At 43.2% G+C, this 14,456-nt stretch overlaps 1 protein-coding gene across 6 annotated transcripts in view; it reads left to right on the top strand.

Annotated features, from left to right (window-relative positions):
• HDAC5 (histone deacetylase 5) overlaps window positions 1–14,456 on the top strand; it is a 2,571,411-nt gene that overhangs the window by 2,251,123 nt on the left and 305,832 nt on the right. The window lies entirely within an intron of this gene.

Below are 14,456 nucleotides of genomic sequence, written 5' to 3'. Positions count from 1 at the left end.
CCTTGCTGTTCTCCATCTTCATTAACGACCTTTATACTGTCATCCCAAAAGTCAGCTGTATCCAATATGCTGATGACTCTACTCTGATTTGCTCATCCACATCTCCAGTAGAGTTATGGTCAGCTACCCAGACCACCTTTAATACAATAGAAAACTGGCTTTCTGAACATCGTCTGATCCTAAATCCCAAAAAAACTAAAATGCTGTTTTTTCACCAACACATAGGTCTACCGCTCTCACCTTTACCATAAAATCAAATGATGGCACAATAATTTCCCCTGACCCATCTACAAAACTATTAGGTGTCATCATAGACAATCTAAAATTTGACCTACATGTTAACCAAACTATCAAAACCATCAATAAAAAACTAGGGTCACTTTACAGAATAAAAGCCTTCCTAACCCCTCCAGCTAAAATTGCCATAGCTCTCTCTCACCTTCTTTCAAACCTTCTGTATGCATCCCCTCTACTCTCGAATTTAAACAAGACTGTCCCTAACAAACTCTCAATTTGCTACAACCACATTGCCAGGTTTGCCACTGGGCTGCCTTTTAGGACACATCATTGCATCAATCTAAATCAGCTTGGGTGGCTTGAACTACCCAGCCTAATCCAGTATAACCAATTGATTATGGCCTATAAAATCCTCTATAAGCAGGACAATACTCCTGCACTTAAAAATATTATCACCCCCTATAAAAATCCTAGACCGCTTCGATCCTCTAACAAACTACTAATTCAGACTAGCAAAATTAATAACACAGCCGGTGATTCTCTCTTTGCAAACTCTGTAAGTAGATCCTGGAACTCTCTTCCAGCTGATATTACCTTACTTTCCACCTTAGGTCAATTTAAAACTAGACTCAAACAACATTTGTCACTTAACTGGTTATGTCAGTGTATCAAGCCTGGCTAACTCTCTCTAGAATGTGTAAAAATCTCTTAACCAGTTTACTGTGTAATTTAATTTAATCCTGACTTGTGCTCAGGATTAACTGTAACCTGTGGACCTTGTTTAACTTGCTTACTTATGTAATCTCTGTAAATAGTCTGTTTGTAATATGTAATGCTGGTATTATGTAATGCTGTATCTGCTTACCCTTGGAGCTTTTCTCCCCGGGCCTCCGCTGAAAATGGACATGCATCCAGTCGGACTATCCCGGTCAACAAAAGTAAAATAAAAAATAAAAATAAAATAAATGTTATTCACAAAGAATAAGTATTTTCTTTTTCAAAACAAAAGAGCTTATTCTTTGTGAATAACATTTATTTTGCATTACCAGAGGCATGTTCTGTTCGACCACCAAGTGCCGTGCTGCATTTTCTGATTTTAAAGTTTGCTTTTGTTTTTATTTTTTCTTGGTTTTAAACTACCACCATAGCCATACATTTGGTGAACACCCTGAGGGTAAATAAATGTCAGTGCAGAATCCAGCTATACCCTCACTTATTCATGCAGATGAAGTGACTCAGTTTATCTCTTATCTGCTGCGTTAATACTCCACTTATGAGCAGTTTTGCTAATATAATTCTTTGCTTTGTAAAGTATTACTTTTGACTGGTTAGCCTAAGATACAGATGTGTTAGCCACCAACAAAGCTGTAGTAAGTAGGATTTCAGTGTGGCACTAATTACCTTCATGAAGTGATCTAATGATCACATGGCCATCATCAGCATAGTGTTGTGTATTGATATCACAAAGTCTTACAGTTTAAAGAGCCTGTATTATGAGTGGAAACAGCATGGATTCCAGAACTATTCCTTGAATAACCCCAGTTGTTACTGGATATGGTAGTGAATAGTGTTTGTCAACTACTATTATATAAAATGTGCTTTGCAGACAGTTTACCAGACCCAAAGATCATGCAATTTTGTCAAAACTGTGGACAAAAAAATTATTTTTGTAGGACTGTAAACAGTGGCTGATGCTGTTTTCAGTGTAATTTTTGGAGAATGCATTTTTTTTCACTGCATGCAATTCATCCTGACCTGCTTTACAAGGTTTTGGTGTGAAGGAACTGGGAATTTGACTGCTTGCTGTGTTATTCATAATATAGTTGTAGTTTACTTGTACTGTTTTGAACAGTGGAGTGCTGCATTTAGGGAACAGGAGTAATTCTCCGCTTTGGTGGCCTTTGTCCTTTTCTGTAGGTGGGGGACCATGGAGTTAGTATTTTTAAGGAAATTCCTCCTGATTTTAGCAGTGTTGGCTCTTTGTTTAAATACGGTCAGTATATTTATTTCATTACTTGTGGCTTTAGTGGTTTTGGTTTCATTCTGCTGACTGTGGTGTCCTAGCGCAGATCATAGTCTGCCCTTAATAATCACTGATTACGTTTTATGTGTGGGATGATGCCCAAAAGGACATATTTTAGGCATTCTGAAGTAGTCGGGTGGATAATACAACAACCCAATGTTACTCTTGAGTTTACTGCTTATAAAACATTCAGACTAATCAGGTTGGATTATGGACAGTATTTGACAAAGTCTTGGTTAGTGCACAGATAGTCTACTTATTAGCAAGTGGCAACATATTGTTTAACAGTTCTTGTGGCTGGCTTTTGGCTGTGCAGTACTTGGGGAAGGTATTGAGAACCATTTTTAGGATGAGATGATCTGGTTTTAACCATCATTAGGTAAAACCTATAGCACCACCACCACCACCCCACCTTGTGGCTGCATTTTATGTCAGACTTGGAGTATTAAATCTCTTCAAGGAGGGTGGGATCAAGTTTCAAGAGCATGCATTTTTGTGGATGAAGGCTGGTGGAGAACAAAGACTAAAATGTCAAACAAATGGACCAGCACTATGGTAAACTGTCTTTGGAGAACAATAAACAAAACAAAAAAACCCTCCAAATATATGGACACGCAGAGCATACAATAACTAGAAGAAGGGTTTATACCTGAAAGCTGTGTGAGTTCTGAGTTAATAAAGCTTCTAGTTATTGTACGCTCTGCATGTCCGTATATTTGGAGAACAGAGACCCCCATGGGAATGCTGGCTTCAAGGGAGCAAGGCTGTCCTGAGATGTTACATCTTTCATGGTAGTAACTGACTTGCCCTAATTGACACTCATTTTACCCTGAACCCAAGGGATGTTATTGGATATGCACTGTGGATTTAGGGCTGCATAAAGAAAACTGAACAACCTGATAGCTGCCTAAAGGACAGCTCTTCTTAGTTGACTCTCACTGTGGTTTACGGAAGATGAATAGACTAGCTGACTGACAGATATTATGATAGTCAGCAGGCAGAGCTGGCAAAATGCTCAAAAAATATTTGTCTACATAACTATGTTTTTAAATTGACTTATTATGTCTTGATAGATAACAGCAATTTGAGTCATTTATTTCCTGTTTTTATTTTTGTTTTATTTAAATGTTTTGATTGGAGAAGTGGATTGATCCTTGAGGAGACACTTTCAGCCACAGTCCAACTAATGCAATCACATAGTTATGAAACATAGTTTCTAGTAGTACAGCAGCTGAATAACAAAAATGATGCAGTTAACGAGATAAGACAAAAAATGTTTAACAAATACATATCATATATGTATAGCTATGGTATATGTGTACAAGGAGGGAGAAGGGGAAGAATTAAAAATTGGATACATTGGTAGGTTTGAGAGAGATAAGGGGTAGTAGGTGAGTGTTATTAGAAGGAAGGAGGTGGATTAGTTAGAGGAAGAGTGGAAGTAACTACATACAAACTTAAGATGCTCCAAGAATTAACAGTAGTAAGTGGATGAGAGCTGATGGTGAAATAAGACCTCAGAATGTAGGTTGCAGTAGTTTCAGAGGTAATGGTGCAGGTTTGAAATGTGTTTTGTCTTCCTGCTCTGATAAAAGAACATTTCCAGAACTTGACCAAGTTTTGGTTTTGTACCCTTTTTGCTGTGAAGATATGTGAATGCTGCCAGCCTAGCTAGTTAGAATTTTGTAGATAATTCTGTCATTTGTAAATATTAATATAAGCCACAGGCTTGTTCTCTTAAATGGAAGAAAATGGTGTTAAATTTTGAACATCAAAAATGTAACAGTGCACTCTGCTGGAAGAAATCTGATAAGTCAAGCCTTGTATGACTGTTTGATCTCAGGGCTCGGAGCCGTAGCTCCTGACCCAGCAGATTCTTTCTATTGTTTTGAGACCAGAGTTAATTGCTAGGTTTTACATATATAATGTCTGTAATTGCTCTAGTTTCCTGACCAGGTGGAAGCTTACTACGAAATGTAAATGTAGAGTTTCTGTTAACCCGGGAAACCAGAGAATTGTTAAGAATGATGTAATCTAAAATGAGTCAGCAGGATGTAATATCAATTTAAAGAACTTTCTAAGAGACAGAGAAAGAGCATTTTGGATTTTGTCTAAAGCTGACAACAACTCACCAGTACTCTGCTTTGCTCTATATGTATGTTTATTTAGAACTATGATTGCTGTTAGATATAGATAGAAAATAGTAAGTTTAGGCTAGCTGTTTTTCTGTATTTGTGTCAGAACTATTCTACTGTATTATTTTAAGCATTTTCCTGTGATCTCTGAACTCTTGACTAGCACTGTGTAGTAAGAAGTATTGTCTTGGTTTTTATTACTTATTATTAAATATTTTTAAACCTTTCAACTGTGGTTGTTTTGTATAGAGATAATTTAAGCTCTAGAGTACATTGCATGTATATAGTGATACTGTACAAAGCCACTCCAATAGTCTTGCTGCTCAGTCACACTTACCATTTAGATAATAATATTGCACAGTAATAATTGGGCACCCTTTGGTAAGGGCCTTATTAATAGCTGATATTTGTGGTTGGTGGCGGTGATTACTACCCTATAGCCTGGCAGGAAGGGGCATAGCTGGAGAACCTGTGCCAGCCTTCCCCAAGAGTTGTCTGTGTGTTTGTATATAACTCATGTCTTAAAGTTTGTGTGTGTGTCAGCTACTTGGGCAGGGACACATAGCACTGGTTGGACAGAGAGGATGCTGGAGGTTTTAGCTTGACCACTAGGCTGAGATCTGGACCCTGTAGCTGTGCTAGTGGGGAGTCTTATTGGGGATGTGGAGAGAAAGGGAGAAACCATCCCCAGACTGACTATGATCTCTGTGTGCTCTTAAGGGAAATTGTACTTTACTGTGTGTGTGTATCTGTTATCCTTCCCAATGTGGATGCCCCTCACTGGTGCTAGTGGTGAGGATTGAGGCTCCTTGATTACTGGGCCAGTGCATGGGTGTCATATTTGCAATGAAATAACTAATCTTTGTTAGTACAGTCTTTATGTTCTCATATACAGGAGGGAATATTTATGCATGAGCAAGCTTTCTGTACTAATTATTAAGCAAAGACTGGAGCAAAAGCATTTAACAGTAATCCAGTAAAAAAAAATCACTGACAGGCAAGAAATAGTAAGACTTCCACTTTGCAGTCCTTTGAAATTGGTGGAGTTAAATAGGAAGTGAATTATCAGGGAGATTATAGTGACCTGCAGGGAATTGATTTGGTATAATGGTATGTATACAGTCTTCACCTCTTAGTCAGAAGGTACAGGGCTAGATTCTAACCTTAGGTTATTGCTAGGCTTAAAATGGCCATTTAGGGCAGTTAACCAAGTATTCACCTTTGAACCTTGTAGAAGCCTGCTGTTTAATACAGTACACTAACATAGAATCGTAAGGTACTCTAGTATGCTGTAGCAAGTCCATTGAGGGCAGCACCTTATGGTAGGCGATACGCCTTTGTATCTTTGAAATGTCCTATTTTTCAGGTTCTGAACTAAATTACTCATTGAATATTCTCATACCAAGCTTGTGCAAGCAGTCAGAAATATCAAAATTTTCAGTGAGTCACAAATAAAAGTTATTAGCTCACTGTATAAAACTTAATTGAGAAGCTGTTGTTTTGTCCACAGCACCTCCTAGCAGACTTCAGGCACTTGCTTGAGGTAACTGTGTTACTATTACACAGTCATGACTTGCTGCAAACCACTAACCATTACAGAAACAGTTATTTAAACGTGCTTGTAAAAGGCAAACTTGATTGCTAGATTCTACTGTTAAATGCACCATGCTGCAAAGCAGTTTTCATTAGTAAAGTTATGTGCACAAGTCACATGTTATCTGAATAAACAGAATTTGTTATTAGGATGCATATATGTGATTGTTATCAGTGAGCGCACTAGAGCAGGTAGTTATAGGTACCAGTGGATACTAGGCAGGTCACTTATCTTGACAGTGCTCCTTTGTTGAGTCGGAAAAATGTCTTCATATAGGCCAGTGCTGTACCGCAGTTGTGTGTGTGTGTGTGTGTGTGTGTGTGTGTGTGTGTGTGTGTGTGTGTGTGTGTGTGTGTGTATTTGTCTAAATATAGATAATGCATTTAAATGTGTAAATAATAATAAAAGAGTAATTGTTTTTGTAGTGCGGTTCAAACAAGTTGAAGTCTAATTATTCCACAGCAAGTCTGTTGCTCTGAATTCTAACTTTGGGGCTAGCTTTTTAAAGTAATTTCCCCCCATGACCCACTCATTCTTGTTTACCAAGAACAGATCAGTTCATTCCCAAAAATATAACAGCAGCCTTACAACCAGTTCATTCTGCGACCTAGGTTAGAGCTTACAAACCCATTAATTCCCCAGTAAATGAGAGTTGGGAATCAGGAGAGGGCTGTCATTCTTGTGAGGTGCCCCATAACAACTTTAGCCTCTCCCTTTTCTAGTTTGTAACACCATGATTCACTGCTTCCGGAAAGGGAGTAGCACATACATGCATTTAAAAATATCTAAATCCTTCCAGATTTACTGTGCCACACACCTTCACTTTGATTCATATGCTAAGTACACCCATAAACTCCTTTTGCAGATGCTTAGCAAAAGGTCTAACTGCCTACTGCCCACCAGAATGAACGAGCTAACGGCTACCACTAACTCTCCCCCGATCATCTCTTCCAGTGCCCAAGTTTGCTACTAGCTCGGGTTGTCTGGCCTTTTATAGAGGTCATTGTTCTACTCTGCTCGGCACTCATTAGACCCATTATAGAGTACAACGCCCCTTTTGGAATGTACCTCACAAGACATCTGCAGCAGCTGGAAAGGCCACAGAAGTACCTCACAAAGAGAATTATTGGCCTCAAACAGATGCCCTACACTGACCGTCTCAAAAAACTCTAGATTTACTCTGTAGCATATCACCTACTCCAAGGAGATCTCTGCCTAACATATAAAGCTATGTTAAACCCAGAGCTGTTGGACATGCTACACCTAAAGAAATCCCAATCCCTCTGAGCTACACGCTCTAGGGATCTAAACCTTGTCATCACAATAAACAGGACATGCTGGAGGGATAGGTTCGTATCCCAGAGACTTCCTGTACTCTGGAACAAGCTACCCATCTATGTCAGTCAAAGTTCCTCATTAGCACTCTTCAAGAAAAATCTTGATGAGTGGATGGGAAATAGGAAATACGCTCCGGGGGTCACTTCTGTGGCTCTGCTCGAACAGGAGCACAGGAAATTACCTTTCTCAGGTATCGTAAGCCAGGGAACCTTGTTGGCTAGGCTTACTTAGGCCCTTGGGCCAATAGCCTAGTGCCTATCTGTGAACCTATAGTCATATTAAAGTTTATCCAGTGTAGTAGAAAAACATGAAGCACCTTCATATACATGCATAGTTCTGTAGATTATATAATTGCACACCAGATCTGAAAACTCATTGTAATTAATATGTGATAACTTACCACGCAACCTTTGATGTGAAATTGTTCGATCTCACCGTTTGTTCTTATGCACGGGTTCGGAGCCGACCCTCGGCTCCGAGTCGGCCACATCGCAAGCTCTGCATCTAAGAGAAGCTCGAGGCCCAGTTCCTATCCCATGATCCCCTGCTGCTATCCCTCAGATCTAGTTTGCCGCTGCAACAAGTTGCGTCGACGAGAGAGCTCGGGCCAGTAAAACTTTATTTTTTCACGTTTTAAAAATAGTTTTTTATTAATAGTTAGTTTAAAAGAGTTGTGTGTGTGTGTGTGTGTGTGTGTGTGTGTGTGTGTGTGTGTGTGTGTGTGTGTGTGTGTGTGTGTGTGTGTGTTAATTAGATATATCCTCTTTAATATTAGTAGTCATAGTTGTAAGAGCGGCTGCTCCTAGGCATTAGGCCAGTTGTTTCTGTCAGGGCTCTGGCGGAATTATTACTATCCTAATATTGCTGTTATATTTACGCCTATAGTTTAGTGTGGTTTGCTGTGTGTTTTTTCTACAGTAGTGTTATTATATTTAGGGTTAGCTTGTAGTTATGTCTAACAAAGCTAAGTCAGGATTCAGGCGCTGTCAGTGTGGACAGAAGATGTCCATTACGGACAATCATACCTCCTGCGTCTACTGTCTTGACCCTCTCCACCTTCAGGAAGACTGTTCCATCTGTCACTCCTTTAGTGGGAGGGTTATGATGGAGAGACGCAGGAAGCTTATTGAGAGGGGCCTTCTAAAGCCCGATTTTCAAGAGGCCTTAGAGAAGGCCGACCAGGCATCGAAGTCTTTGAAGGTATCGGAGCCCAAGTCTTCGGCTCTGAGCACCTCGATTAAGATTCGGTCGCCGGCTCCACAGACCTTGGAACCGAGCATCGAACGGTTGTCTCGAATCGAGGCCCAGGTCTTGGAGCCAGTGTCAGAGGTGCCTCCATCTTCGATCCTTCACTCTGTGACCTCTTCGGCCCCTTCAACCCGTTCCTCCAGGGTGATGTCGGACACCAATGTGGATCGAGTGGTACAAAAGCTTATAGAGAACACGGCTCTGTCCAAACTCATTGCGGTTTCATCCCAGTTAGTTTCGAAACTTGAAGCCCTCCCTGATCCATCCATAGATCCTCCTTCGAGACCCATCGAGTCTTCGGAGCCGGGAGTCGAGGATCTGATATTTGTTGATCCCCCGGTGCCGAAGCCTTCCTTAGTGCTGTCGGCACCACTGACCTCAACACCCTCGGAGCCCGTCGAGGAGTCTCTGAGCCGACGGTCTCTCCTTGGTTCTGGGGTGGAGAGTTGAACTGAGCTTTCAGTGCCGACTCTTCCCCTCGGGGTCTCGGCGCAGATTAGCTTGGCTCCGTCCTCTGGATCGGAGCCCGTGGCTCCGGTACTAGGAAAGCTACCGTGTTCTTCTGATCTGGTGGAGTCCTCTGCCCGGGGCCCCGGTGCCTTCGACACCATGAGGAAGGTCTTGTCTGGTCAGACACTCACATCATCAGAGTCCACTTCTCCTTCCCCGAAGGGATTGTGTTCTGCTTCTGCGCCCTCGATCCCCACCAAGCGTAGAGACCCAGTGCCTCAGCCAGCCCCAGAGGGTGAACCCTGTTCCTCGGAAGCTTCACCAGATGCCCCCTCTGATGAAATTCCGAGGAAGAGATTGTGCAAGAGGAGGCACATTGATTCCCCACAGGAATCATTGACATCGGACACCGACCTGGATGAGTCAGAGGGGTCCCCACAGTCCTCCCCCGAGGATGTCTCATTCGCTGACATCTTAGAAATTTTAAAACAGAGGGGTAGCTGGCAGACACTTGCCCCCACTGAGGACGAGTTGGTGTTGCTGAAGGTATTTGGGGCTCAACCTTCCACTTCTTGGGTGACTCCGCCTTTCGACGAGTTAATGGATTTAATAGCTCAAAGGGCGTGGGAGGGCCCCTTATACCGTAGAACCAGTCCCTCGGAGACCAAATAAATATATTACTGCCCCCCAAGATAAAGCTTACCTTACCAAGGGAGTACCTGTCGATGCTATGGTGGTGGTGGCAGCCACCAAGAAGGAAATGTCTGAAGCATCTTCCTCTATTCATCCTCCTAACAGAGATTCTAGGACTATGGACAGGTATGGGAAGCGCGTGTTTAGTTCAGCGACTTTTGCCATGCGATCGCTGAACTACCTTACCCATTTTACGCACCTTCAGAGAGATCTCATTAAGGAGTTGGGAGATACTCTCCAGGGTACCACAGATGCTGCTGTCTCAGACAAGGTGACAGCACAGCTTAACACCCTTACTTCAATAGTTAACTTGTCCATGAGGCTCATATCATATGCGGCCGAAGGTTCGAGTAGGGCGGCAGCCTCAGCGATTGCTCTGTGGAGACCATCCTGGATGCGCCTGTGCTCCTTTGCGGAAGCCTTTAAGTCTTCCTTTACTAATGCCCCCTTTGATGGTGCCTCCTTGTTTGGGCTCAAAGTGAAGGAGACACTCACTAGGTGCGAGCAAGAGGGAAAGACCCTGTCTGCCGTAGGGGTCTGTTTTTCCGCCCCCTCTAGACCGTACCCCAAAGGGCAACGAGGCGGAAAAATGTGGTTCCGGAAGACTCAGGGATCTTTCCAGTCTGCACCTAGCGATACCCCCTCCAGAGGCAGAGGAGTGGGAAGAAATGGAAGACGCCGCCCAGGCGGCAGAGGGGGTCTGCAAAACCAGGGCAACAGGGATACCGTCCCTGGGAAGCCCTTCCAGCACTCCTGAGTGGAGGCCCGGCTGTCCTGTTCTGGAGGCAGTCGGGGGTTGCTTGGCTTTATACCCAGAGGCCTGGCTAAATCTCACATCAGATTCCTGGGTAAAAAGCATAATAACCAGAGGATACGATATTCCCTTTCTAAACAAACCACCCACCCAAAAAAGATTCCCAGATGTTCCACCCGCTCTGTGGGATCAAGCAGTCATAGAAGTACAAAGGCTGTTAGAAAAAAGAGTCATCCAGCCAGTCCCGTCGGACCAAATAGGATCCGGAACTTACTCAAGGTTCTTTTTAGTTCCAAAGAAAACAGGGGACTGGAGGCCAATACTGGACCTCAGCAGACTCAACACCTTCGTGAAGAAGGAAAAATTCTGGATGGTCACACTACAATCGATTCTTCCGTTTCTTCAAACAAACGATTGGATGTGCTCTATAGATCTCAAGGATGCGTACTACCACATAAAAATGGCCAGGCCATCCAGAGATCACCTGCGCTTCCAGCTGGGAGCCAGTCATTTTCAGTTTCGAGCTCTGCCCTTTGGCCTCACCTCAGCCCCCAGGGTGTTCACCAAGTGCATGGCAGTAGTGGCGTCTCACCTGAGACGATGGGGATTCAGAGTGTTTCTGTATCTGGATGACTGGCTCCTTACCGCCACCACCAAGCATCACCTAGTGCAAGCCAGAGACTATACAATCAACGTCTGTTCCAGCTTAGGAATAACAGTGAACTTCGAAAAATCTTCCTTGTCACCCTCACAGCATATCTTATTCATAGGGGTGGAGTTAGATACTTCCATAGCACGGATAAGACTTCCTCAGGCAAGAGTGTCAGCCCCGAGGGATCAGGTCTCTATTCTTCTTCAAAACAAAAAAGTTCCCGCGGTACAAGTCTTGAAAGTATTGGGCATGATGGCAGCTACCCTTATTTCAGTTCCCTTAGGGAGAATGCACATGAGGATCCTCCAGTGGCTCCTCTTTGCTCAGTGGTCGTTCCAATGGTTACCGTTGTCACACAGAATCTTAATCACGGAAACTTGCAAGCGGGACCTCCGTTGGTGGATAAGCAATCAGGAACTGACGATGGGGCGTCAGTTTGCACTCCCTGCCCCCGTAGCCACAACAACCATGGGTGTTTCCCTGATAGGTTGGGGGGGACTTTTTCAGGGGAGAACAGTCCAAGGAGAGTGGTCGAAAATAGAGGACAACCTGCACATCAATGTCCTGGAGCTGAGAGCAGTGTTCCTGGCATTGCAACACTTTCACGACTCCTTACCTCTGGGAACAGTGGCAATTCAGACGGACAATATGTCAGTAGTCTGGTACATAAACAAACAGGGAGGAACCAGGTCTTACCCCTTATGCAGAGAGGCCCTGAGAATCTGGCAGTGGGCTGTGTCCACCAGACGCTTTCTAATAGCAATGCACATCTCGGGAACATCCAATGTCATAGCGGACAGGTTGAGCAGAGCCATCCTGTTACCTCATGAGTGGTCCCTCAAGAATCAAGTTGCGGAGGAGATCTTCCGCAGATGGGGCCAGCCTTGCTGCGATCTCTTTGCTTCCCCCTTGAATGCCAAATGCAGAAGCTACTTCGCCCTACTTCCCCCTCCAGGGGGTGCCCCCAGGGATGCACTGGTACATGATTGGCCCCCGGGTCTCTTCTATACCTTCCCTCCTATTCCATTAATTTCCAAATTTCTACAGAAAGCCAAAGGTCTGGGAAGGACGATCATCTTGATAGCACCATTTTGGCCTCGACAGATCTGGTTTCCCTTTCTTCAAGCCCACCAGATGGAGGAACCTTGGACTCTGGACCCAGTGCCAGACCTGCTGACCCACTCATCAGGAGTTCCTCACCCATCTCTTCAGTCCCTCAAACTGACAGCTTGGCTGCTCCACTTCCCAACCTAGCCAGGTCAGACCTTTTATCCCCGGCAGTGCAGCACATTTTAGTTTCTTCCCACAAAGCTTCCACAAGAAAGCTGTATAGGAGCAAGTGGAAACGTTTTGCGTGTTGGGCCTCCAGACAGGGTATAGAACCTTTAGTGGCCCCTATTCACAAAATTTTAGAATTTCTCTCCACACTCTTTCATCAAGGGTCCTCGACGTCCACGATAAGAGTTCAACTAGCTGCCATGTGGGTGAAGGGGGAGCTACAGTTATGTCCCACAGACTTTGTAGAGCATTTATGAAGGGTACATTCCATCTCAGGCCACCCATATGAAACCCGGTATTTCCCTGGAATTTGAATCTAATGCTGTCTCAATTTATGTTGGAACCCTTCGAGCCAGCTTCGACGTGCCCACTTAAGTATCTATCCTGGAAAACCCTGTTTCTGGTGGCAATCACTTCAGCTCACAGAATCTTGGAACTACAGGCATTGTCGATTAGACCCCCGTATATAGTCTTTAACCCAGACAGGGTCACCTTGCGTACTAATCCATCCTTTCTGCCGAAAGTATGTTCAATATTTCATATTAATCAATCCAGTGAGCTTCCCACTTTTTTCAGGAGCCATTCTAATAAATTGGAATAGATGTTACACAAATTGGACGTCCACAGAAAGTTGAGATTTTATCTGGACAGAACCAGGGAATGTAGGAGATCAGATCAACTTTTTGTTTCCTTTGCGGAAAATAAGGACTGGCAGTGACAAAATGCACGCTAAGTGGCTGTCAGACTGTATAAATTTTGTCTATTCATCCTCCAAGCAGTCTCTTCCATTCAAACCTAAAGCTCATTCTACCAGGGCTGTTTCCACTTCTCTGGCCCACGCCGATTGTTTACCATTGGATACCATATGTTCGGCGGCTACTTGGGCCAAACCTCATATGTTTATTACTCACTACAAAGTGGACAGGATCTCCAGGGACAGGGCTTCCTTTGGTTCTACGGGTCTCAGGAATGTTCTTCCGTGAGCCACCCAGGGTTGCGGTGCTAGGAACGCTACCCGTGCCTAAGAACAAACGGAGAGATCGAACAATTTCACGTAAAGAAGTTATGTTCTTACCATAACGTTCCATGTGAATTGTTCATCTCGCCTTTGTTCTTACAATCTCTCCCTCCATCCCCCTCCACGTTCTGGAAGAACGGTTATGACTGGTGTCTGGTTACTTTCTTGGGGTTACCTGGCACTATCTGCTTCCTTTAGGGTGTACTCATTACTGTATGCCTGTCTGTATATAATTTGAGTATTTCAATCTCGTGTGGATGAGAGAGTTGGCAAAGGGGTTAGTTATGTTATTGAAGTCTGGTTTCGTAGCAAACTAGATCTGAGGGATAGCAGCAGGGGATCATGGGATAGGAACTGGGCCTCGAGCTTCTCTTGGATGCAGAGCTTGTGATGTGGCCGACTTGGAGCCGAGGGTCGGCTCCAAACCCATGTGTAAGAACAAAGGTGAGATGAACAATTCACATGGAACGTTATGGTAAGAACATAACTTCTGTTTTTGTTAAAAAACTTTGATGACACAGTAAAGACTAGATTGTTAGCATGATCTGCATGTTTATTAGGTGAGAGGATTGTTTTGCACTGTATGGTAGTACAGTTTAATGGAGTATAGTTCGAAAGTAGCAATTAGCTTGAAATTGTAATAAAGTCAGTAAGGAAAAATTCACATTTCTCAGTCTAGTTTTTGGTTTATTTGGGTGTGTCCAGAGTTTGGTTTTTCCCATAGCCTTTACATCATGTTGTAAGTTACCAGATTTGATTGTTCACATGCATGCTAGCTGAGAAACTGTTGAAAAAGATGCATAACTCTCATGTATTTTAGAGCTTCTGTGAGAAAGAAAAAAAATAAAACCCAGGATCCCACTATGAATGGATGAAAACTTTTATAAGTACAGTTTCATCATTTCTGAGCATCTCTCTGTAAAATTACTTGACAGAGTATGCTTTCTGTTTGAGAAGTAACCGACAGACTGCACCAAAGTAGTACAGTTTGTGTTGATTTTGTTGAAAAAATGCTTTGATGGTTTGTATGACTTCA

This window comes from Protopterus annectens, chromosome 13.part0 (genome assembly GCF_019279795.1).
Source record: "Protopterus annectens isolate FY-2018-M chromosome 13.part0, PAN1.0, whole genome shotgun sequence".
Lineage (NCBI taxonomy): Eukaryota > Metazoa > Chordata > Ceratodontiformes > Protopteridae > Protopterus > Protopterus annectens.
The sequence above is the reverse complement of the archived record's forward strand: the minus strand, read 5'-3'. Positions and strand labels throughout refer to the sequence as shown.